General features: G+C 44.2%; 1 long non-coding RNA gene across 1 annotated transcript; it reads right to left on the bottom strand.

The window, feature by feature from the left end:
• Positions 1 to 21,811, bottom strand: LOC120987319. The gene is made up of 3 exons (XR_005775987.1): positions 21,801 to 21,811; positions 6,889 to 6,891; positions 1 to 137 (listed from the first exon to the last, which is right to left on the bottom strand). It is a non-coding gene; the product is annotated as an uncharacterized LOC120987319 (long non-coding RNA).
• Positions 21,812 to 22,886: the final 1,075 nt, after the last annotated feature.

Here is a 22,886-nt window from a genome sequence, read left to right as displayed (position 1 = left end):
CCAGGCATATTACACTTTAACAGTTACAAAATAAGAAATATGAATGCACATTTTGCAGGACCTGGAAATTAATACATAGGATGACACATGGTTAACCATAGGAGATAGTGGCAGGGTGCAAAGGTGGTAATGCACCTCTGGGACGTTACAGACGTAGTCTCATCTGAAGCATGTCACCATGTGAAAACGTGTCTTTCATTTTCCTAGGTGGTCTTCGTCCATCCAGCGGGACATCCCCCACCCTTCGCTGGCTACGAGGGGCGGGGTGTCGCCCCTGGAGGGCTAAGGTAGTAAAGGTTCACGCTTTACGCGCGCATCACTCTGTAATATCCACTCCGGATCTTGGTTCTGCTGTGAGACGGAACGCCGCCATTACGAGTGCTGACGCTGGTCTGGGGTCCCTGGATGCCGGAACCCCTAGCGTCAGCTGTTGCCAGGGAACGTCTGTTGTCATGTCTCATGACATAGATATGTGGTGGGAAGTTCCCTCCTCTACACACTATTAGCCCTCACCTGTGCTTCCCTGGTCTGAGGGTGGAGATTGGGAGTGACCTCAGCAGTGTTAGGTGATCTGTGGAGGCATATTTAAACCTGGTCTTTTCCCCCACTCACTGCTGATTCAGTTGCTTCCCTGGTTCTGGATCTGAAGCTAACTGGTGAGTAGTTTCTCTGGTCATTGACTCTGGTTCTTGTGCGCCGGCTTACGTTTACTGACCATTCTCGTGTTTCCCTATTTCCCCATTGCATAGTGTCAAAGTTTTGTCCAACTGCAGCCGGTGTGCCCAGCCACCAACCGCCCTGCTACTGACACCTGGGAAGGGCTCTGCCAAAGTCCCCCTTTCTGCTGGAGGCGAGTGAAGAGTACCCAAGCCCTCAAGGGTGTTCAGAGTGTGATGGCTTGTGCAAAGTGTGTCTGGTACACCGCATTTGCTGGCCATCAGTTTGGCTTTATCATTACATTAGCATTACAGCAAGGAACCTTTGGTACCAGCTGGTACCTTGGTACCGAAGCGGACTTCTGATCCAAGTTTTTAAATGGTTTTTAAGTTTAAAAATTGAAGTCCGAAGTCTAAAATAACAAATTTACCTCACCGGAGCCCATACATTTGAATGCTGTATGGAGCTGAATTCAAATAAAGTTTTGAACAAATTAACTATATACCTATGACAGGCAAGCCCCCCTATGTGACTATATCTGGAGTGGGCCCAGCCTGGCCTGAACTGTACTAGAGAAAACACTACTCTAAGGACCCTTCTCAACTCAGGCCGCGAAGCAGCCACTTCCGCTGCTTTCCCTATGGTTACACTACTGTATATAAGCCTCCAGGAGTCACTTACAGGCCCTGTTAGTAGCCTGTACATGACTGCATGACTTTTTAAGAGGAGGGCACCGTACTGGATTTAAAAAGCCTAGTGCTGATGTACTCCTCAGAACAGCTATATCCAGGCCCAGGCCCGGCTCCAGGTTTATGTGGGCCCTTGGGCGATAAATCTCAGTGAGCCCCCTTGTGGCATTTGTCACCATGGCATCTGAGAGTGTTAAAAAACGGATGCGCGGGCTTCCTGCTCAGACACGCCTTCCCTAGCAGAGATTGGGGAAAGCACCCTGTTCTAAAAAATGAGAAGGCTAGGCTTCCAGGCTCATTATTAGTATATCCCAGTTCAGGCCACTAGGTGGCAGCACTAAACTGTGATATAGTGATTTCTATACAATATAATGGAGCAATTTCCATTATTCTGCATAACTTGCAATCTGATGAAAAGTAATTAAAAAAAATGTAAAATCACCCCACTTTCCCCAAAATAAAATTAAACAAAAAAAAGAATAACATTATTGATATCGTCGCATGCAAAAACACCCATACTATTAAAATATTTTCAAAAAGTTAGCCCATATGGTGAAGGATGTAACGGAAAAAAATAAAAAAGGCTGATTTTATAAAAAGTGATTAAGTCATACCCACCCCAAAATAGTATTGTAAAAAAAGACAGATTTCCCTCAAATGAGCCCCCACACATCTCCGTAGACATAACTATTAGTGTTGATCGTGAATATTCTAATCGCAAATTTTTATCGCGAATATTGGCACTTCAAGAATTTGCGAATATCTAGAATATAGTGCTATATCTTCGTAATCGTGAATATTCTAGATTTTTTTCATCAGTACCCATGATCCCTCACTTCTTCTTGCTTGTGGGCCAATGAGAAGGCTGCAATATCTTTGACTTTAGGAGTAGTGTTGATCGCGAATTTTCCTATTGTGAATTTTTATCGCTAATTTTCTGATTTTCGCAAATAAGAAAATAATGACTGGAGATCACGAATTCTCGAATTCACGAAAAAATTAAGAATATTCACGAAATATCGCAAATTCGAATATTGCCCCTGCCGCTCATCACTAATAACTATAAAAAAGTTATGGGGGTCACCGGGGAGCAGGGGTTCTGTTAGGGTTGGCACCTTTCCCAACAAAAAATATAGTTACACAAATTAAAAAGGTTGGTGTGTCTATTGAATTTTTAGTTAGCCTCTAATGATTCTGCTGGGAATCGAACTCACAGCCTTTTACACTAAAATCAAGAATCTTAACCACTGAGCTATAGAGCTTCATGTTAACCTGCTATAACTATATTATGGCTAAAAACCTCAGTAATAAATTTGGTTGTACCGCTGAAGAGAAGAGGCGCCTCTTCTCTTCAGCGGTACAACCGCATGTCTCTCGCTCTACTGCGTCCACACCTGAGATCTTCTGCACTACAAGAGGCACTAGTCTGATCAAGGCACGGATGTGCCGAAACGTCACTATTTACCTTGCCGTAGCAAATACCATTGTTTGCTAAATAAACAGAATTGTACTTTACACATACTTGGCTGGAGTCTCTGAATTTATTATTGATAGGGGTGGGAACCCTACTCCAGCAGAAAATCCACCGTGCTACAAGGGCTCTGCTTGTAATTAAAAACCTCAGTAGTAATTACACATTAATTTTGTGCCATACATTTTTTTACAATTGCTAAGAAAAAAAAAATGAGACTTTTGCTGTATAGGAATACCTAATACATGAGGAACTACTATAAGGTTTTTCTATTATAGCTTAGCATTGAGCTCAATAGCTCAGTGGTTAAGGTTCTTGCTTTTAACATAGAAGGTTGTGAGTTCAAATGTCAGCAGGAACATTTTGGAAAGAGAGGGTAATTAGACTTAATTACAAAGGGGCTCCCCAAGCATACTGACAATGCTAGGAGATACCTCCTTCATGGTCATAGCACTGATTCCATATATGGACATATCCATATATGGAGTCAGAGCAGGGACTCCTAAGCCAAGAAGAGTCTGACTCTTCAGGATTCCCCACTGTTCAGAGGCACTTGCCTTGCTTTGCCAGGGTGCTTGTCCTCCGCCTGAAGAGTCCCTGCACCAAGGAAGAACCCTCCCTTGGAACTAGCATCTTCCTATTCTGCCTCACTGCTACCCCTGACTAGTAGATCACAGATCCATCCGTTGGACTCAACCAGCAACTCAGAAACTTGGCTAAGTAAAGGGAGCTACACACTGCTATCAGGAGCGCCAGAGGCTCTGTGCTTAGTTGTAACCCTTTCCTCCCCAAACTGTCCTGCATTTCTTTCCCTCACTCAGCAGCTGGTCTCCTCCTTGCCAAGTACTGATCTGTTTAAACCTTTTTTTTCCTCTCACATGACCCTTCCCTCACTATGAATCTTATTCTCTCACAGCAATTCCCCTGTAGCAATAGCCCTCTCCTGCCCTAGACGGTTATTCAGTTAATGCCTTCTCCTCTATGGTTCATTCTGCTGTATAGATATACAGAACTCTTTTCTTCCTGTCAAACCTTTCTTCTCTATAGTGACAGGAAATATTAATAGATGGTGGAGGTATGGTTTATGTGTGTGTGTTTAGGTAAATTTTGGTATATATTGTAAGCAATCAACCATAAAAGTTCTGGGTCATAGGTACAGTATCTGTCACTGAACAACATTTAAGTGCTAAAAGTATGAGTAAGGTCAGTTTCAGATAAGTGTATTCAATGCGAACTCCACTCCATGTGTCATCGTTACATGTAGAGTCCTGCTGTAGACTGAAGTTTGGGGCAAACTGTTTCTCAGAATTTTCAAGACCTACCTCTTACCTAGGCATGCTACTCGTGTCTTTGACAAGAAGAAAGTTGAAACTCTGCCACCTCATTGTTCCTATGATTGTCCCATTGACCTGATACCTGATTCCAAGTGGACGCTTCTACCCATTGTCTCTACTTGAAACACATGCCATGTCTGATCTGTTAATATAACCTGCACGAAGGCTTTATCTAAAAGTCTTCTTCACTGACTGGTGCTGGGTTCTTCTTTGTAAAGAAAAAAGGACAAAATAAAATAACTGTTAAAAAAAAAGTATCTTTTACCACTACTTCCAGAAATCTTTGATAAGCTCTGAGGAGCCAGAATTTTCAATGGATCTCAGCAGAGCTTACAATTTTATCTGGATCCAAGAGGGTAATGAGTAGAAGACTGCCTTTTAGGGTTGAGTAAACACGAACTGTAAAGTTCAGGTTCGTACCGAACTTTAAGATTTTTGGACCCCGGACCCGAAACCGAACTTTTCACTAAAAGTTTGGGTTCGGTGTTCGGCGAGTTAATGGTGCTTTTTGAAAGGCTGCAGAGCAGCCAATCAACAAGCATTTAACTTGTGTGCCCTTAGAAGCCACCACAGCCATGCCTACTAATGGCATGGCTGTGATTGGCCAGTGCAGCATATGACCCAGCCTCTATATAAGCTGGAGTCACGTAGCTCTGCACGTCACTCTGCTCTGATTAGTGTAGGAATAGGATGCTGTTGCTGTGAGGGAGAGAATAGGAAAGAATATTTAATCAGAAGCGCTTGTTAACTCAGCGATCTAAATAGATTTTGTTTTGTGGGTGCAGTGCACAATCTTTTTACCCTGCCCTGAACCCAGTGACACAGAAAAATAACTTTAATCCATCTGTTAGTTAGGTGGGCGTCGGCGGCCATTTTATGCTAGTTCAGTGCACCAGCACAGCATATGTGCATTTGTGACAGTCAAATACAAGCTTGAAATACTGCAATAATATTCTGGGTTTAAAAAAACACCCATTTTTGGCAATACCCTACATCTGGGGCCTATGCTGCATTTGTTAGTGTGAAATACAAGCTTGAAATACTGCAATATTATTCTTAGTTTAAAAAAGCACCCATTTTGGGCAAAATACTAAATTTGAGGCCTTTGCTGTATCTGTCAGTGTGAAATACAAGCGTTAGATACTGCTGTTATATTCTGTTATTAAAAAAAAACACCAGTTTTAGGCAAAATACTAAATTTGCGGCGTTTGCTGCATCTGTCAGTGTGAAATACAAGCTTGAAATACTGCAATAATATTCTGGGTTTAAAAAAACACCAATTTTTTGCAATACCCTACATCTGGTGCCTTTGCAGCATTTGTCAGTGTGAAATACAAGCAGTAGATACTGCTGTTATATTCTGTTATTAAAAAAACACCCATTTTGGGCAAAATACAAAATTTGCGATGTTTTCTGCATCTGTCAGTGTGAAATACAAGCTTTAAATACTGCAATAATTTTCTAGGTTTAAAAAACACAAATCTTTGGCAATACCCTACATCTGGGGCCTATGCTGCATTTGTTAGTGTGAAATACAAGCTTGAAATACTGCAATAATATTCTTGGTTTAAAAAAACACCCATTTTAGGCAAAATACTAAATTTGAGGCCTTTGCTGTATCTGTCAGTGAGAAATACAAGCGTTAGATACTGCTGTTATATTCTGTTATTAAAAAAACACCCATTTTGGGCAAGATCCTAAATTTGCGGAGAATGAGGAGAGCGTCAAATAAGGGACATGGCCCAGGTCGTGGTGCTGCTGCTGGAGGTCTTGTTGCAGGGAGAGGACGTGGTTGATCTGTGTCAGCTACACGCACAAGTACAACACCTTCCTTCCTCAGGTGCTAGTAGGCTACAGAACCTTCAGCGTTATTTGGTCAGGCCTAATGCGGCTCTATGAATGGTGAGGCCAGAACAAGTACAGGCGATAGTAGATTAGTTGCTAACAGTGCCTCCAGTTCGTATACATTGTCTCCCACCTAGTCCCTTGCTGAAAGTTCAGAGTTGGCACCTGCAGCCAATGTCCATCAGTCCTCACCCCCTTGCAAATCAGCCAAGCAGTCTGAGCCCCAAGTCATGCAGCCGTCTCTTCTGCTTTTTGATGACTCTGCTAGCAGGGTTTCCCAGGGCCATCCACATAGCCCTGCCCCAGAAGTCAAAGAGATTGAGTGCACCGATGCCCAACCACTTATGTTTCAAGATGAGTACATGGGAGGTCCACCGCAGCACGCCTCGGATGATGACGAAACACAGGTGCCAACTGCTGTGGCTTTCTGCAGTGTGCAGAACGACAAGAAGGGCAGGGGTGAAGACTGGGTGGAAGATGATGTGGAGGATGATGAGGTCCTCGATAGTGATGTCGCGAACATAAAATTTTCCGTTCGCGAACGGGAATTTTCGCAAAAGTTCGCGAACAGGCGAACCGGGCGAACCGCCATAGACTTTAATGGGCAGGTGAATTTTAAAACCCACAGGGACTCTTACTGGCCACAATAGTGATGGAAAAGCTGTTTCAAGGGGACTAACACCTGGACTGTGGCATGCCAGAGGGGGATCCATGGCAAAACTCCCATGGAAAATTACGTAGTTGACGCAGAGTCGGGTTTTAATCCATAAAGGGCATAAATCACCTAACATTCCTAAATTGTTTGGAATAACGTGCTTTAAAACATCAGGTATGATGTTGTATCGAACAGGTAGTGTAACGTTTACGCCCGCTTCACAGTGACAGACCAAACTCCCTGCTTAACGCCCCGCAAACAACCGCTAACAGTCCATTTGCACAACCGCAAACTCCCCATTTGCACAAGGTTGAATATCAAGCTAGCCATGTCCCGTTCCTTGTCCTCACTGATGTCATTGAAGGTCTCTTCCTCCATCCAGCCACGTACAACACCAAGGGTCCCCGAAAGGTGACAACAAGCCCCCTGGGACGCCTGCTGTGTTTGGTCTTCCACCTCCTCAAAGCCACCTTCCTCCTCTGACTCCTCTTCTTCAGACTCCTCTCTCTGCGTTATTATAAGGTGTTTTAAGTAGTACTATTCCTATCAGTTTAATCCCTGTTACGTCCCCTATCAGGGGACGTGTATATGGAATCGATTTTAGGAACCGGGAGATGGAAAAAGATGCTTGGTCGGTCCTCCTACTTCAAATTTGGGGCACTGCGCTTGCAATCTAATGTGCCACCAGATATGAGTGGTGTGTTAAGTAGTACTATTCCTATCAGTTTAATCCCTGTTACGTCCCCTATCAGGGGACGTGTATGGAATAGATTTTAGACAACCGCAAAGAGTTGTCAATAGTTGACACACTCATGACATAAATTTTATGCCTCTATGCGTCAATCTTGGTGTAGTTATGACTGTGCTCGTACGCACGTTTGGGAGATTGCAGGCGATGGGGTTTTTTCAAAGCCTATGGTCGTGCTGAGGTAGTTCAGTGACAGTTAAGTGACCCAGAAAACAATGATTCTGCAGTGTGGGCCAATTGTTGGCCTAGTAGGCTTTAATGATCACCTTAGATGATCACAAAGAAAATTAATGTTTTTTCTATGCAAAATTATCCAGCCGATCGCTTTTGGTCTGTTCACAATGAAGCAACGACCTTATCATCTGGGGTGTGCCAACATTGCCATTGCCAACACACTCATAGAGGTGGTCGCTTCATTGTGATACGCAAGCCCCTTCACCACAACAAGGTAACGATCATGAAGGGGAATTGACACATGTATGTGCCTTTTTTTTTTTGGGGGGGGGGGGAAGGTTTGAAGCCACAGTGCAGCACCAGAGGTCAGAAAAATTAGGCATGTACACATGCCTGAAAAATTAGGTATTGTTGCAGCCGCTAGAGATAAAATACAGCAGCGTGTGGACCATTTTTAGCCCAAGGCAGCTCATCTCATCAGGCCTTTTTTAGTCGAATGTATCGCCCACTGTCAGTCCCTTCGGGATCCATCCCTCATTCATCTTAATAAAGGTAAGGTAATCTAGACTTTTTTGACCTAGGCGACTTCTCTTCTCAGTGACAATACCTCCTGCTGCACTGAAGGTCCTTTCTGACAGGACACTTGAAGCGGGGCAGGCCAGAAGTTCTATCGCAAATTGGGATAGCTCAGGCCACAGGTCAAGCCTGCACACCCAGTAGTCAAGGGGTTCATCGCTCCTCAGAGTGTCGATATCTGCAGTTAAGGCGAGGTAGTCGGTCGAGTCGTTCTCTGAGGGTGGACCCCAAAGGGCTGTGGCGATGCGTAGGGCTTAAAAAGCTCTGCATGTCCTCCATCAACAAAACGTCTGTAAAGCGTCCTGTCCTTGCCGGCGTGGTCGTGGGAGGAGGAGGATTACTTTCACCTCTTCCCCTGTTAGATTCCCGTTGTGCTATGACATCACCCTTATACGCTGTGTAAAGCATACTTTTTAATTTATTTTGGAACTGCTGCATCCTTTCGGTAATTCTGTAACATTTCAGGCACTTTCTGCTTATACCGGGGGTCTAGTAGCGTGGCCACCCAGTACAGGTCGTTCTCCTTCAGCCTTTTTATATGAGGGTCCCTCAACAGGCAAGTCAGCATGAAAGACCCCATTTGCACATCATGTCCCGTTCCTCATCCTCAGTGATCTCACTGAAAGTCTGTTCTTCCCCCCAGCCACGTACAACACCACGGGTACCAGATAGGTGACAATGAGCAACCTGGGATGCCTGCTGTGGTTGGTCTTCCTCCTCCTCCTCAAAGCCACATTCCTCCTCTGACTCCTCTTCCTCACACTCCTCTTCCAGTGTTGCCGCAGGTCCAGCAAGCGATGCTGATAAGGCTGTTTCTGGTGGTGATGATGACCACAACTCTTCCTCTTCACGCTCATCTACGGCCTGATCCAGTACTCTTCGCCGGGCTCGCTCCAGGAAGAAAACAAATGGGATGATGTCGCTGATGGTGCCTTCGGTGCGACTGACTAGGTTTGTCACCTCCTCAAAAGGACGCATAAGCCTACAGGTATTGCGCATGAGCGTCCAGTAACATGGCAAAAAAATTCCCAGCTCCGCAGAGGCTGTCCTAGCACCTCATCATACAAATACTCGTTGATGGCTTTTTCTTGTTGGAGCAGGCGGTCGAACATTAGGAGTGTTGAATTCCAACGTGTCGGGCTGTCGCAAATCAAGCGCCTCACTGGCATGTTGTTTCGCCGCTGGATATCTGAAAAGTGCGCCATGGCCGTGTAGGAACGCCTGAAGTGGCCACACACCTTCCTGGCCTGCTTGAGGACGTCCTGTAAGCCTGGGTACTTATGCACAAAGCGTGTGTCACAGTCATTACCTCTGGCTGTGACCTTCCGTCCTTGCTCGTTCGGCGCTCCTCGCTGAAGTTCTGTTTCTGTGTGTCATTTGTGGTTCTTTATGGGTTAACTCCCCTGTGTGCCTATTAGGAGTTAATCCTCTGTCTGCTCCATGGGTGTGGTCTCTCTGCTGCACCCATGGAACCTGTATATAAGGCTGAGGTTTCCTCAGTTCTGTGTCAGCTCTCCTGGTGTGTGTTGTCTTGTCCTGTCCTGCTCCTGGTTTGTACTTTCTCTCCCATGCTGCTGTCCCATGGGATCCGTGTCTGTCTGTCTGTGCTCTGTGGGTTTCCCTACTTGTTCATTAACGTCGTCTGTCTGTTATCTGTTCTGCCTGTTATGTTTTAGTTACTTTGTGTTTATTCTGATGTCTGTGTTCAGCAAGCCTTTGTAGCAGAGTGGCATGACAAGGCCATGCAGTTTACTACTGGTGGAGCAAGTCCTTCTCTGCTCATTGCCACTCCTGCTCTCTTGCGTGAACTCCTGCTCGTATTATTAGTTCCCCTGTTTTGTATTCATATGTCTGTGTTCAGCAAGCCTTTGCAGCGGAGTGGCATGACAAGGCCATGCAGTTTACTACTGGTGGAGCAAGTCCTTCTCTGCTCATTGCCACTCCTGCTCCCTTGCATGAACTCCTGCTTGTGTTATTATTTGCCCTGTTTTGCATTTACCTGTCTGTTATGTTTGCCTATGTGCCGTCGGTACCTTCTGGTACCTGTTGTCCATTCTTCCCTGCTGTCACTGTCTGGTTCACGCTCCAGAGTGGACCCTGGCAACTTCCTGCGGCAAAGTCTAACCCTACCATCTAGGGCTCTAGTGAACACCAGGAGTTGCTTAGTCACGCCCCTCTGGAGTATTCTTAGACAGTGGCGCAGTGGGGGTTTTCTCCCACTGTGCTGATGGTACATAGAGCTCATGTTTTATCTGTGCTGCCTTCCATGTTTTTGTTTCTGCAATAAACTCTTATGTGTCTGTACCTGATTTCCATTTGTTTATTGCATGACGACGCGGTGGTCTCTCCTGGGACCTCCAACTCGTGACAGCGTTGTACGATCAGATTACACACATATGCCATGCACGGCACATGTGTCAAATTGCCCAAATTCAATGCCGCCAACAAATTGCTTCCGTTGTCACACACCACTTTGCCGATCTCCAGTTGGTGCAGAGTCAGCCACTGATCCACCTGTGCGTTCAGGGCGGACAGGAGTGCTGGTCCAGTGTGACTCTCTCCTTTCAGGCAAGTCAACCCCAAGACGGCGTGACACTGTCGTATCCGGGATGTGGAATAGCCCCTGGGGAGCTGGGGGGGTGCCGTTGATGTGGAGCAAGACGCAGCAGCAGAAGAGGACTCAGCCGAGGAGGTTATGGAAGAGGATGGAGTAGGAGGAGTAAAGGAGGTGGCAGCAGGCTCCTCTGCAGAGCCACGCATTCCATGCTTGGCAGCCGTCAGCAGTTTTACCCAATGCACAGTGTAGGTGATATACCTGCCCTGACCGTGCTTTGCAGACCAGGTATCAGTGGTCAGATGGACCCCTGCCCCAACATTGTGTGCCAGACATGCCATTACTTCCTTTTGCACAATCGAGTACAGGTTGGGGATTGCCTTTTGTGCAAAGAAATTTTGGCCAGGTACCTTCCACTGCGGTGTCCCAATAGCTACAAATTTTTTGAACGCCTCAGACTCCACCAGCTTGTATGGTAAAAGCTGGCGGGCTAAGAGTTCAGACAAACCAGCTGTCAGACGCCGGGCAAGGGGGTGACTTTGTGACATTGGCTTCTTACGCTCAAACATGTCCTTGACAGACACCTGACTGTGGGCAGATGAGCAGGAACTACTCAAGGCGAGAGACAGAGTGGCGGATGGTTGAGAGGGGGCAAGGAGGACAGCAGTGGTTGACGTGGCTGAAGATGCTGGACCAGGAGGAGGATGGCGGCTTTGAGTTTGTGTGCTGCTTGTACTCATGTGTTGATACCATAGGCGTTTGAGATGTGAGATCATGTGCCTTTGCAAAGCAGTTGTACCTAGGTGGATGTTGGACTTCCCATGACTCAGTTTCATTTGGCACAGGTTGCAAATGGCATCGCTGTTGTCAGAGGCAGACACACAAAAAAAATGCCACACTGCTGAGCTCTGCAATGACGGCATTCTGGTGGTGGAAACAGCATGCGTTGATTGGCGTGCTGTCTGGCTGACCCTGGGTGCCGATGCATGCTGTCTGACTGTGCCACTAGCTCCTTGCGACGACCTCCCCCTGCTTCCAACTCGTCTCCTCCTCCTCTCTGTCTCCCCATCAGAACTTTCCCAGTGTTCTTCTTCTGTTTGAGCGGGCACCCACGTGACATCCACGGACACATCGTCATCATCAACCGCTTCACTTGTATCTGACAACTCAGCAAAGGAAGCAGCAGCGGGTACAACATCATCATCATCATCATCATCACACCGTACGTCCATGTGTGTAATGCTGCCTGACTGAGATATATCCCTGTTATCTACATCCTCTGGCAATAATGGTTGCGCATCACTCATTTCTTCCAACTGATGTGTAAATAACTGCTCTGACAGATCAAGTGAAACGGCTGTGGTGCTAGTGTTGGTGGTGGCGGCAGGTGGGCGAGTGGCAACTTGAGAGGTGTCCGAAGCTGAGATGGAGGAGGATGGTGCGTCAAGGTTCCGAGCGGAAGCTTTAGAAGATTGGGTGTCCTGTGTTAGCCAGTCAACTATGTCCTCAGAACTTTTTGAGTTCAGGGTACGTGGCCTCTGAACACTGGGCATTATTCTAGGGTCAAAGGTAATCACAGCACCACGACCACGACAGCCCCTGCGGGGTGGCTTGCCTCTGCCTGTCATTTGTTTTAGATTCGTTAAGTTGTGCTATGCGTGCAAGCTACTGTGACACCAGATATGAGTTGCGCTGGTGACACTATGGACTTGCAGCTGGGCCTTAAACACACAAACACGTGTGTGCAACTGACTGCTATTTATTCACAGTCAAAATGGTTGTTTTTCTTTAAATGGAATCGAATGTGACACCAGATATGAGTTGCCCTGAAGTGACACTATGGACTTGCAGCTGGGCCTGAAAAACACACAAACACGTGTGTGCAACTGACTGCTATTTATTCACAGTCAAAATTGTTGTTTTTCTTTAAATGGAATCGAATGTGACACCAGATATGAGTTGCGCTGAAGTGACACTATGCTCTTGCAGCTGGACCTTAAACACACAAACACGTGTGTGCAACTGACTGCTATTTATTCACAGTCAAAATGGTTGTTTTTCTTTAAATGGAATCGAATGTGACACCAGATATGAATGGCGCTGAAGTGACACTATGCGCTTGCAGCTGGGCCTTAAACACACAAACACGTGTATGCAACTGACTGCTATTTATTCACAGTCAAAATAGTTGTTTTTCTTTAAATGAAATTGAATGTGACACCAGATATGAGTTGCGCTGAAGTGACACTATGCGCTTGCAGCTGGGCCTTAAACACACAAACACGTGTGTGCAACTGACTGCTATTCATTCACAGTCAAAATTGTTGTTTTTATTTAAATGGAATCGAATGTGACACCAGATATGAATGGTGCTGAAGTGACACTATGCGCTTGCAGCTGGGCCTTAAACACACAAAAGCGTGTGTGCAACTGACTGCTATTCATTCACAGTCAAAATTGTTGTTTTTATTTAAATGGAATCGAATGTGACACCAGATATGAATGGTGCTGAAGTGACACTATGCGCTTGCAGCTGGGCCTTAAACACACAAACACGTGTGTGCAACTGACTGCTATTTATTCACAGTCAAAATTGTTGTTTTTCTTTAAATGGAATCGAATGTGACACCAGATATGAATGGCGCTGAAGTGACACTATGCGCTTGCATCTGGGCCTTAAACACACAAACACGTGTGTGCAACTGACTGCTATTTATTCACAGTCAAAATTGTTGTTTTTCTTTAAATAGAATCGAATGTGACACCAGATATGGGTTGCGCTGGTGACACTGTGCACTTGCAGGGCATGAAACACACGCGCGTGCCGGCAACTGACTGCTATTATATTACAGTCAAAAAAGTTTTTTTTTTTTTTTTAATGCAAGCTACTGTGACACCAGATATGATTGGTGGCACTGGGCAAGTGGGCACAGTATACGCTGTGAGCCTGACACACGCTGGCAGGCAGGCAACTGCAATTAGATTACACAGGAATAAAAAAGCAGACTGATGTTCTAGCCCTAAAAAGGGCTTTTTGGGGTGCTGTCCTTACAGCAGAGATCAGATGAGTCTTTCAGGACTGTAGTGGACACTGAATACACTAGCCTAGCTATCGATTTCCCTATTAAATCAGCAGCAGCTACACTGTCCCTCCTCTCACTAAGAATGCAGCTTCCGAATGAATCTAAAATGGATGCTGTCCAGGAGGTGGGAGGGTCTGGGAGGGAGGGTCTGCTGCTGATTGGCTGGAATGTGTCTGCTGACTGAGGTACAGGGTCATTAGGAACCCAGCTCTAAGTTGAATTCGCAATGCGATTAATATAACCTGTATTAATTGCATTGCGATTACAACTTAGATCTGAGTTCCTAATGGTTGTATTGCTAGAATTGAAGAATATAACGAATATAGCACTATATTCTCAATATTCGTTATATTCTAGCAATACAACAACCATTAGGAACCCAGCTCTAAGTTGAATTCGCAATGCGATTAATGTAACCTGTATTAATCGCATTGCGATTACAACTTAGTCAAATTTGTGACACTGCAGCTTCCGAATGAATCTAAAATGGATGCTGTCCAGGAGGTGGGAGGGTCTGGGAGGGAGGGTACAATGCTGATTGGCTGGAATGTGTCTGCTGACTGTGAGGTACAGGGTCAAAGTTTACACAATGATGACGAATAGGGGGCGGACCAAATAGTTCGGGACATCTCTAGTCCTCGACCCCCACATGGAATCAAGGTCATGCGAGTTACCTGTCTAGTTCGGAGGAACAGGTGGTGGTCGCACAGAGCCACCAGCACAGCAGAAGAGGGAGCAGGATGCAAAAGCGGAGCGGCCGTCCCCTAGACAGTACACATGCTACTGCCCAATGCAGCAAGGGACCGAGCACACCAAAGCCAGCTCTAAGATTTTCCCTGGCGTGGCAGTTCTTCAGACAATGTGCTGACGACAAGACACGAGTGGTTTGCACGCTGTGCAATCAGAGCCTGAAGTGAGGCATAAACGTTCTAATCCTGAGCACAACCTGCATGACCAGGCATCTAAGTGCAAAGCACGAGCTGCAGTGGAGTAGACACTTCAAAAACCAAGAAAGGTCTCGGGCTCCTCCTGCTTCCTCTTCTGCTGCAGTCTCGGTCTCTTCATCCACCTCTGGAGTGACAGTGGCACCTGCCACCCTGCAAACAGAGGATGTGCCAGCAACACCACCACCTGGGACACCAAGCATTTCCACAATGTACCATGGAAGCGTTCAGCTCTCCATCTCCCAAACACTGGAGTAGAAGAGGAAGTACCCCCCTACCTACCCCCGATCCCTGGCCCTGAATGCCAGCATTTCAAAATTACTGGCCTTTGAAATGCTGTCATTCTGTCTGGTAGAGACAGAGAGCTTTAAAAGCCTTATGGCGGTGGCTGTCCCACAGTACATCGTGCCCAGTCGCCACTACTTTTCCAGACGAGCCATCCCTTCCCTGCACAACCAAGTGGGGGACAAAATCAGGTGTGCACTGTGCAACGCCATCTGTGGCAAGGTCCACCTAACTACGGATACGTGGACTAGTAAGCACGGTCAGGGACGTTATATCTCCCTAACAGCACACTGGGTAAATGCAGTGGTGGCTGGGCCTGAGGTGGATAGCAGTTTGGCGCATGTCCTTCCACCACCGAGGATTGCAGGGCGCTACAGATTTCAGCATTAAGTGCCTTATTTGAGTTTAAGTTAGCATAGCATCCTTTGGTTAAGAGATTTGTGACTGCAGTGTTATCATTGGTCTGTATTGATATGTAGAATTCCATTGTTTGGATGTTAGGAGGTGTATTATTCAATATCTACAGGTAACTCAGCCTTGGAGATCATTCTGCTGTCTGTTGCTTTGGTTCCAAGGTGCAAATAAAGACTCTGCTGCTTCTTCCCAGACCATTGCTATGTGGATTGAACAAGCTATTTCCTTAGCATATTCTTCTAAGGGAGTTGTCCTGCCCTCAGGGCTCACTCGACTAGGTCAGTCTCCACTTCGTGGGCAGAGAGGGCTTCCGGTTCCATAGAGCAGATCTGTAGAGCAGCCACCTGGAGTTCCCCACATACATTTTTTTAGGCATTATAGACTTCAGCTTCCTTCTAATGAGGGCCTTACATTTGGCCGTAAGGTACTTCAAACTGTTGTCCCTCCCTAGTTTGAATTATTGCCTATTTTCCAAGGGTGCTGCCATAGGCGAAAGGGGAAAAAGTAGATAACACTTGCTGGTAATCGGTTGTAACAGGGTTCCAAAGGTGCACTCGGTCCCCCATTGCCCGCAGAACTGTTGCTTAGCTTTGGGAATGAGGATCTGTGTTTGACCTCATTCCCAGGGCGGCTTTACTGCTGGGTGGCTCCCTGCTTCTAAGTCTGCCTTGAGCGCCGAGCTGATCACTCGGTGCTCAACTGGTTGGTCTGTCGGTCATGTGACGCTGGCCACGTCACATGACCCTCACTCCCCACTATAAATACAGGCAGCCTGCTAGCCACAGGTTGCCTGTTAATTTCTAGGTTCCTGGCTATTTGTTGGACTACTGAATACTCACCTGATTCCGTTCCCTGACTATCCTTTTGCCTGCTCCTCCTGTACTGCGCATCCGTCCTGGTATTGTGACCTCGGCTCCCACCTGACTACTCTCTTAGGACTCCTCTTGTACTTCTCTACTCTCCTGGTATTTGACCCCGGCTTCTCCTGACCATTCTTTGCTTTATCCTTTGTACTGCGTAGCTCTCTTGGTTCTGACCCGGTCCGTTCATGTTCCGTATTTTGTCTTGTCTGTCTTCCCTGCACGTATCCTAAGTTAGGGACTGTCGTCCAGTTGTCCCCTGTCATCAGGACTTGTGAGGCAAGTAGGCAGGGCCAGGGGTGAGGGTGGAGCGCAGTGGTCACTATCCTTCCCCCTGTGTGTGTGTGGACGTGACCGTTACATCGGTTTTCTTTGAGCATGACAGCACCCGATTAATTCCCTTCCTAAAATAAAAACTTTTGGGGAGCAATATTCAGTAGTAAGGGCTTAGATTCAGGTGCCAAAATAGAAAATGTGTCCCTGTCGTGGATATCAGGTTTCAAAGTGAAGCTAAGAAGAGGGGAAAGATCATTTGTACTGTTGACTATTATGGGGAATGTATTATCAATAGGAAATAAGATTGATTAATTACAGGAGTTTGTTAGGTCGCAGGATGTCTATAGGGAGTGTAATTTGATGATTGCAGGAAAGTATTCCTGATTCAAGTATTTTTAATTAGGGATGAAGTGTGGTACGGATAGCTTTATGAAGTCCTTTTTTTCTGATAGCTATTACCCTTTGTAATAGTCTATTGCTCTTTGTAATAGGCTAATAAAAGTACCAATAAGAATTAAAATTAAAGTACCAATAAGAATAACTACAAATACCCTTATAACACACAGTATAAGTGCTAGGTATTTTTAAATATGTATCAATACTATTTATATTGATAATAACTTTTATTGTTAACCCATAAAGGACCTGCGCCGTACATATACGGCGCTGGTGAACGTGACTTAAGGACCAGCGTTGTAAATGTACGGCGGGCTGATCAGCGGTACGGACCCAGCAGTCACTGACAGACAGTTCCTTGCTGCATACGCCGACATCGGTGAAAACATGATGTTGGCATGTTAACCCCTTGTATGCAACGGTCAAAGCTGATTGCAGCCTACAGTTCGCGGAGGGTACGGGTGCCCTCTGCTTCCCCATCGGGCCCCTACGCTGCAGTGGCGGGGACCTGATGGCAGAGAGGGCAAGCCTGAGGCCTTCTATAGGCATAGGAGCTTGCCTTCTATGGAAGCCTGTGAGATCCAGCCCTTAGGCTGGGTCTCATAGGCAGGCTGTCAGCATAAAAGCTGACAGCAAATGCATTACAATACAGGAAGTATTGTAATGCATTGCAAAGGGAATCAGACCCCAGAAGTTGAAGTCCCAGAGTGGTAAAAAAAAATAAAAAATTAAAAAATTAAGTATTTTTCGTAATAAAAAAAAATAAAGTTTCAAGTAAAAATAAAAATTACATTTCCCAAAATAATACACATAAAATTGTAAAAAAAAAAAAAGAAGACAGATATATTGGGTATTGCTATGTCCGTAACAACTGGCTCTACAAAAATATCACATCATCCACCCCCTCACCTGAACCCCGTAAAAAAATTTTTTTAAATTAAAACGGTGTAAAAAAAAGAATTTTTTTGTCACCTTACATCACAAAAAGTGCAACACCAAGCCATCAAAAAGTTGTATGCCCCGTCACCAAATCCCGCAAAAAATGAGCCACTACATAAAACAATTGGACAAAAAATAACAAAAACTATGGCTCTCAGAATGTGGAGACACTAAAACATAATTTTTTTGTTTCAAACAAGCTTTTATTGTGTTAAAAGTGAAAAAAAAAAGTATACATATTAGGTATCGTGTCCGAAACAACCAGGTCTATTAAAATATCACATGACCTAACCCCTCAGATGAACACCATAAAAAAAAAACTGTGTCAAAAAAGCTATTTTTTGTCAACTTACATCGCAAAAAGTGTAATACCAAGCAATCAAAGTCATTCGCACCCAAAAATAGTACCAATCAAACCGTCATCTCATCCCGAAAAAACTGAGACCCTACCTAAGACAATCGTCCAATAAATAAAATAATTATGGCTCTCAGAATATGAAGACACTAAAACATGATTTATTTTTTTTGTTTCAAAAATTATTTTATTATTTTATTTTGTAAAACTTAAATAAATAAAAGTATACATATTTACATATTAGGTATCTCCACGTCCATAACAACCTGCTGTGTAAAAATATAACATAAATTAACCCCTCAGGTGAACACCATAAAAGAGATAAAAATAAAAACTGTGTAAAAAAAGCTATTTTTTGTCACCTTACATTGCAAAAAGTATAATTCCAAGCGATCAAAAAGTCATATGCACCCTAAAGTAGTATAAATCAAACTATCATCTCATACTGAAAAAAAAATTAGCCCCTACATAAGATACTCGCCCAAAAAATAAAAAAGCTATGGCTTTCAAAATATGGAGACACAAAAAAAAAACATTTTTTTCAAAAATGCTTTATTTTGTAAAACTGAAACAAACAACCCAAAAAACTGTCATATTTGGTATTGTCGGATCCATAACAGCCTGCTCTATAAAAATAGCACATGATCTAACCTGTCAGATGAACAATCAAAAAAACTAAAAATAAAATAAAAACAGTGCCAAAACAGCAATTTTTTATTACCTTGCCTCACAAAAAGTGTAATATAGAGCAGCCAAAAATCATATGTACCCTAAAATAGTACCAATAAAACTGCCTCCTTATCCCATAGTTTCCAAAATGTGGTCACTTTTCTGTAGTTTCTACTCTAGGGGAGCATCAGGGGGTCTTCAAATGTGACATGGCAACTTCAAATTATCCCAGAGTAATCTGCCTTCCAAAAACCATATGGCGTTCCTTTCCTTCTGCGCCCTGCCGTGTGCCCGTTCAACAGTTTACGGCCACATATTTCTGTAAACTACAGAATCAGGGTAATAAATATTGAGTTTTGTTTGGCAGTTAACCCTTGCTTTGTTAGCGAAAAAAAAATGGATTAAAATGGAAAATCTGCCAAAAAAGTGAAATTCTGAAATTATCAAAGTTTGTAAAATCAGTTTTGAATACCTTGAGGGGTGTAGTTTCTAAAATAGGGCCATTTATGAGTGGTTTCTATTTTGTAAGCCCCACAAAGTGACTTCAGACCTGAACTGGGCCATATAAATTGGGTTTTGGAAATTTTCTTAAAAATTTTAAGATTTGCTTCTAAACTTCTAAGCCTTCTAACTAGAGATCAGCGAATTTCATAACGGAATGCCTTTTTGAGGCATTCCGTTATTCATTATGTCATAATAGAAGTCTAGGTGCTGCAAAATGGATCCATCCCGTTTCCGTTATGCAGGAGAGGACTCCCCTGCATAACGGAAATGGGACGGATCTGTTTTGCAGCCCATAGACTTCTATTATGACGGAATGAATAACGAAATGGCTCTAAATGCATTCCGTTATGCATTCCTTCATAGAACTGCGTTATGGTCCGTGTTAACAGAATCCATAAGGCAATTCTGCTTTTACCACCAAACAAAGCGTGAACGAATCTCATAACATGAAATTTGCTCATCTCTACTTCTAACGTCCCCCCAAAAAAAATGTCATTTACAAAATGATCCAAACATGAAGTAGACATATGGGAAATGTAAATTAATAAGTATTTTAGGAGGTATCACCATCTGCTTTAAAAGCAGAGAAATTGAAATTTTGAAATTCGCTTATTTTTCCAAATTGTTTGTTAATTTTTTATATAAATGAAAATGAAATATTTTGACTTAAATTTACCAATGTCATGAAGTACTGTACAATATGTGACAAGAAAACAATCTCAGAATGGCTTGGATAAGTAGAAACGTTTTAAAGTTATCACCACATAAAGTGACATGTCAGATTTGCAAAAAATGGCCTGGCCCTAAAGTGAAAAATGTCAGGGTCCTGAAGGGGTTAATTTTATTGTCCTATGTGTATTGTGTTGTTGTTCATTTTTGATTGAGCATATGTTGTGCTGTAGATGTGATTAAGGCCTCATGGACACAAACATATATTCTTGTCCTTTCCGTTTTGTTTGTGGACCGTATACGAAACCATTCATTTCAAGAGGTCCGCAAAAAAACGGAAGTGTGCATTCTGTTTCCGTATGTCCTTATTTCCGTTCCGCATAAAAATAGAAGATGTCCTATTATTGTCTACATTACGGACAAGGATAGTACTGTTCTATAAGGGGACAGCTGTTCCGTTCCGCAAAATACGAAATGGAGGCGGAGCGCAAAATACATATGGTTGTGTGCATGAGGCCTAATAAAGTTTATCTTATCTTAATCAAGGAGACCCTAGGAGTTACTTCATGGTGACCTTTCATTTTTGGTTAAAATTCTCAGCACACTCTGCGACCCTGGCTATGGTCACGTGACCACTTGACTGTGGGCTCTTCCACTTAAGTTCTGACCAGATATATATATTTTCTTTCTGTTCAGCTGCATGTACCTTATACAGCTAAACAGGACAACACAGCAGCACATCTGGTTGAGACCTCAGCATAAGAGCCCACAGCCAGTTGGGCGGTCATGTAATCACAGCCGGGATTATGGAGTCTGTGGCATGAATAAAGGGTCACAAATGCAAAAACTTTCTTTCTCCCACAGGTTAGCTGATACACAGAATTTAGGCAAAGCCCATAGAACCCCTTTAATGTATTTTATGTAATAAGAACTTATTTTTAGAACTTATTTGCTGCATACCAGTGAAAATGGAGGTCACAATTAGTTCAGTCCCAAATAATATGTCACGTTTTATATTTCTTGCTATTTCATGCCTTCAGCCTGTACAGACATAAGACTGAAAACTAAGATTACCCACAGGGCAGGAATAAAAAAAAAAGATAAAGTACCATCTCCAGAGGAATAATAAAAATTCATATTTCAGTTTTTTAAATACTGTTAGAAAGTCAGCATGTTAATACATGGGAAGCAGTGGAATGCAAAGAAACAGGTATAATCCTAACAAGTGTGTGGGAAGGCTTTTAATGGGTAACTGTCATATTTTTTTTTATTTGCTAGTTTATTATAGCTAGGCACGTATACTGTACCTGAGTTAGTCTGGAAATGATTGTCAAAAGATCTGTACTTACTATGCAAAAATATGCTCTGCCATATACCACGTGTGCTCGAGGGCGATGCTCGAGTCTCCTCCCTGCACGTTTGTTGACTGCTACGCAGCCAATAAACGTGCAGGTAAGTACTGCCCTTCACTGTAATGCCGTAGCCATGTTGGTTACCGACATTACAGTGATTGGCTGGCCGGAACGCGTCATCGGGTGCTATAAAGCACTCAATGACACGTGGTTCGGCCAGTCTTAGTCAGAGAGAGCTGTGCTGTAGAAGGCACAGATAGTGTAGGGCAGGCATGCTCAACCTGCGGCCCTCCAGCTGTTGCAAAACTACAACTCCCAGCATGCCCGAACAGCCTACAGCTTTCAGCCTACAGTAGGGAATTGTGGGAGTTGTAGTTTTACAAAAGCTGGAGGGACGCAGGTTGAGCATGCCTGGTGTAGGGAATTGAATATTTTTTTTTTGTTAGGCAGGGTTGGTGTTAGAGACCCAAAAGTCCTTTTAAGGACTATTGTTGTGTCTGGCAGCAATATATATTTTAATGCAACCTGCGCTAAATTGCATGCAATTGTAGAGACCCAAAAGTCCTTTTAAGGACTATTGTATCTGGCAGCAATATATATTTTTAGCGCAACTTGGCTAAATAGCTTGCAATTGTTTGGCCGCTGCAGACAGCGACATTATTTGCGCTACATCTCCTGTGTAATGTGTGCGCAGCCTAAAAATATCTGTGACATCCAGTGTACTTTTTCCGTAAACGGTGTCCTCTGTGGACAGTTACATTACCTGCGCTACATCTCCTTTATAACGTTTGGGCATCCTAAAAATATTTGTGACATCCAGTGTACTTTTTCCGTAGACGCTGCGGACAGTGACATTACCTGCTCTACATCTCCTGTATAATGTTTCCGCATCCCAAATATCAGCGACATTGACTGTAATTTTTTCTTGGCCTCTGGTGACAGCAGTGCTTTTACCTGTGGTACCTCTCCTGTATAACATTTCCGCATCCCAAATATCTGTGACATTGAGATGTAATTTATTTGTGCATACACTTAAAAAATAGAGAGGGGGAGGGATCCTCAGCACCGCAACAGGCTGGAAGAGGCAGTGAGGTGGCAAAAGGGAGAAGGCGGCCACACCAAACAGGCCCACAACTGTTCCCCAGAGCACCCCCTTTCGGAAATCTCCCTTGCCAAGGGGTAGGTGTTCCGCAGTCTGGTGCTTTTTTGATGAAAGTGTGGATGATAAAAAAAATTGTCATTTGCAACCTGTGCCGTACCAAAATGAGCACGGGTGTGAACACTAGCAACCTTACCACCACCAGCATGATCCGCCACGTGGTATCAAAGCACCATAATAGGTGGGCCAAACGCCTGGGTCCACAATTAGTGTCTGCGGGTCACACCACTGCCTCCTCTTCCCCCGTGTTACGTGCTGGCCAATTTTCTGTCCAAGAC

Source organism: Bufo bufo, chromosome 1 (assembly GCF_905171765.1).
Source record: "Bufo bufo chromosome 1, aBufBuf1.1, whole genome shotgun sequence".
In the NCBI taxonomy this organism is placed as follows: domain Eukaryota; kingdom Metazoa; phylum Chordata; class Amphibia; order Anura; family Bufonidae; genus Bufo; species Bufo bufo.
Note: the sequence above shows the minus strand (reverse complement) of the source record. Positions and strands in the feature narration are given on the sequence as shown.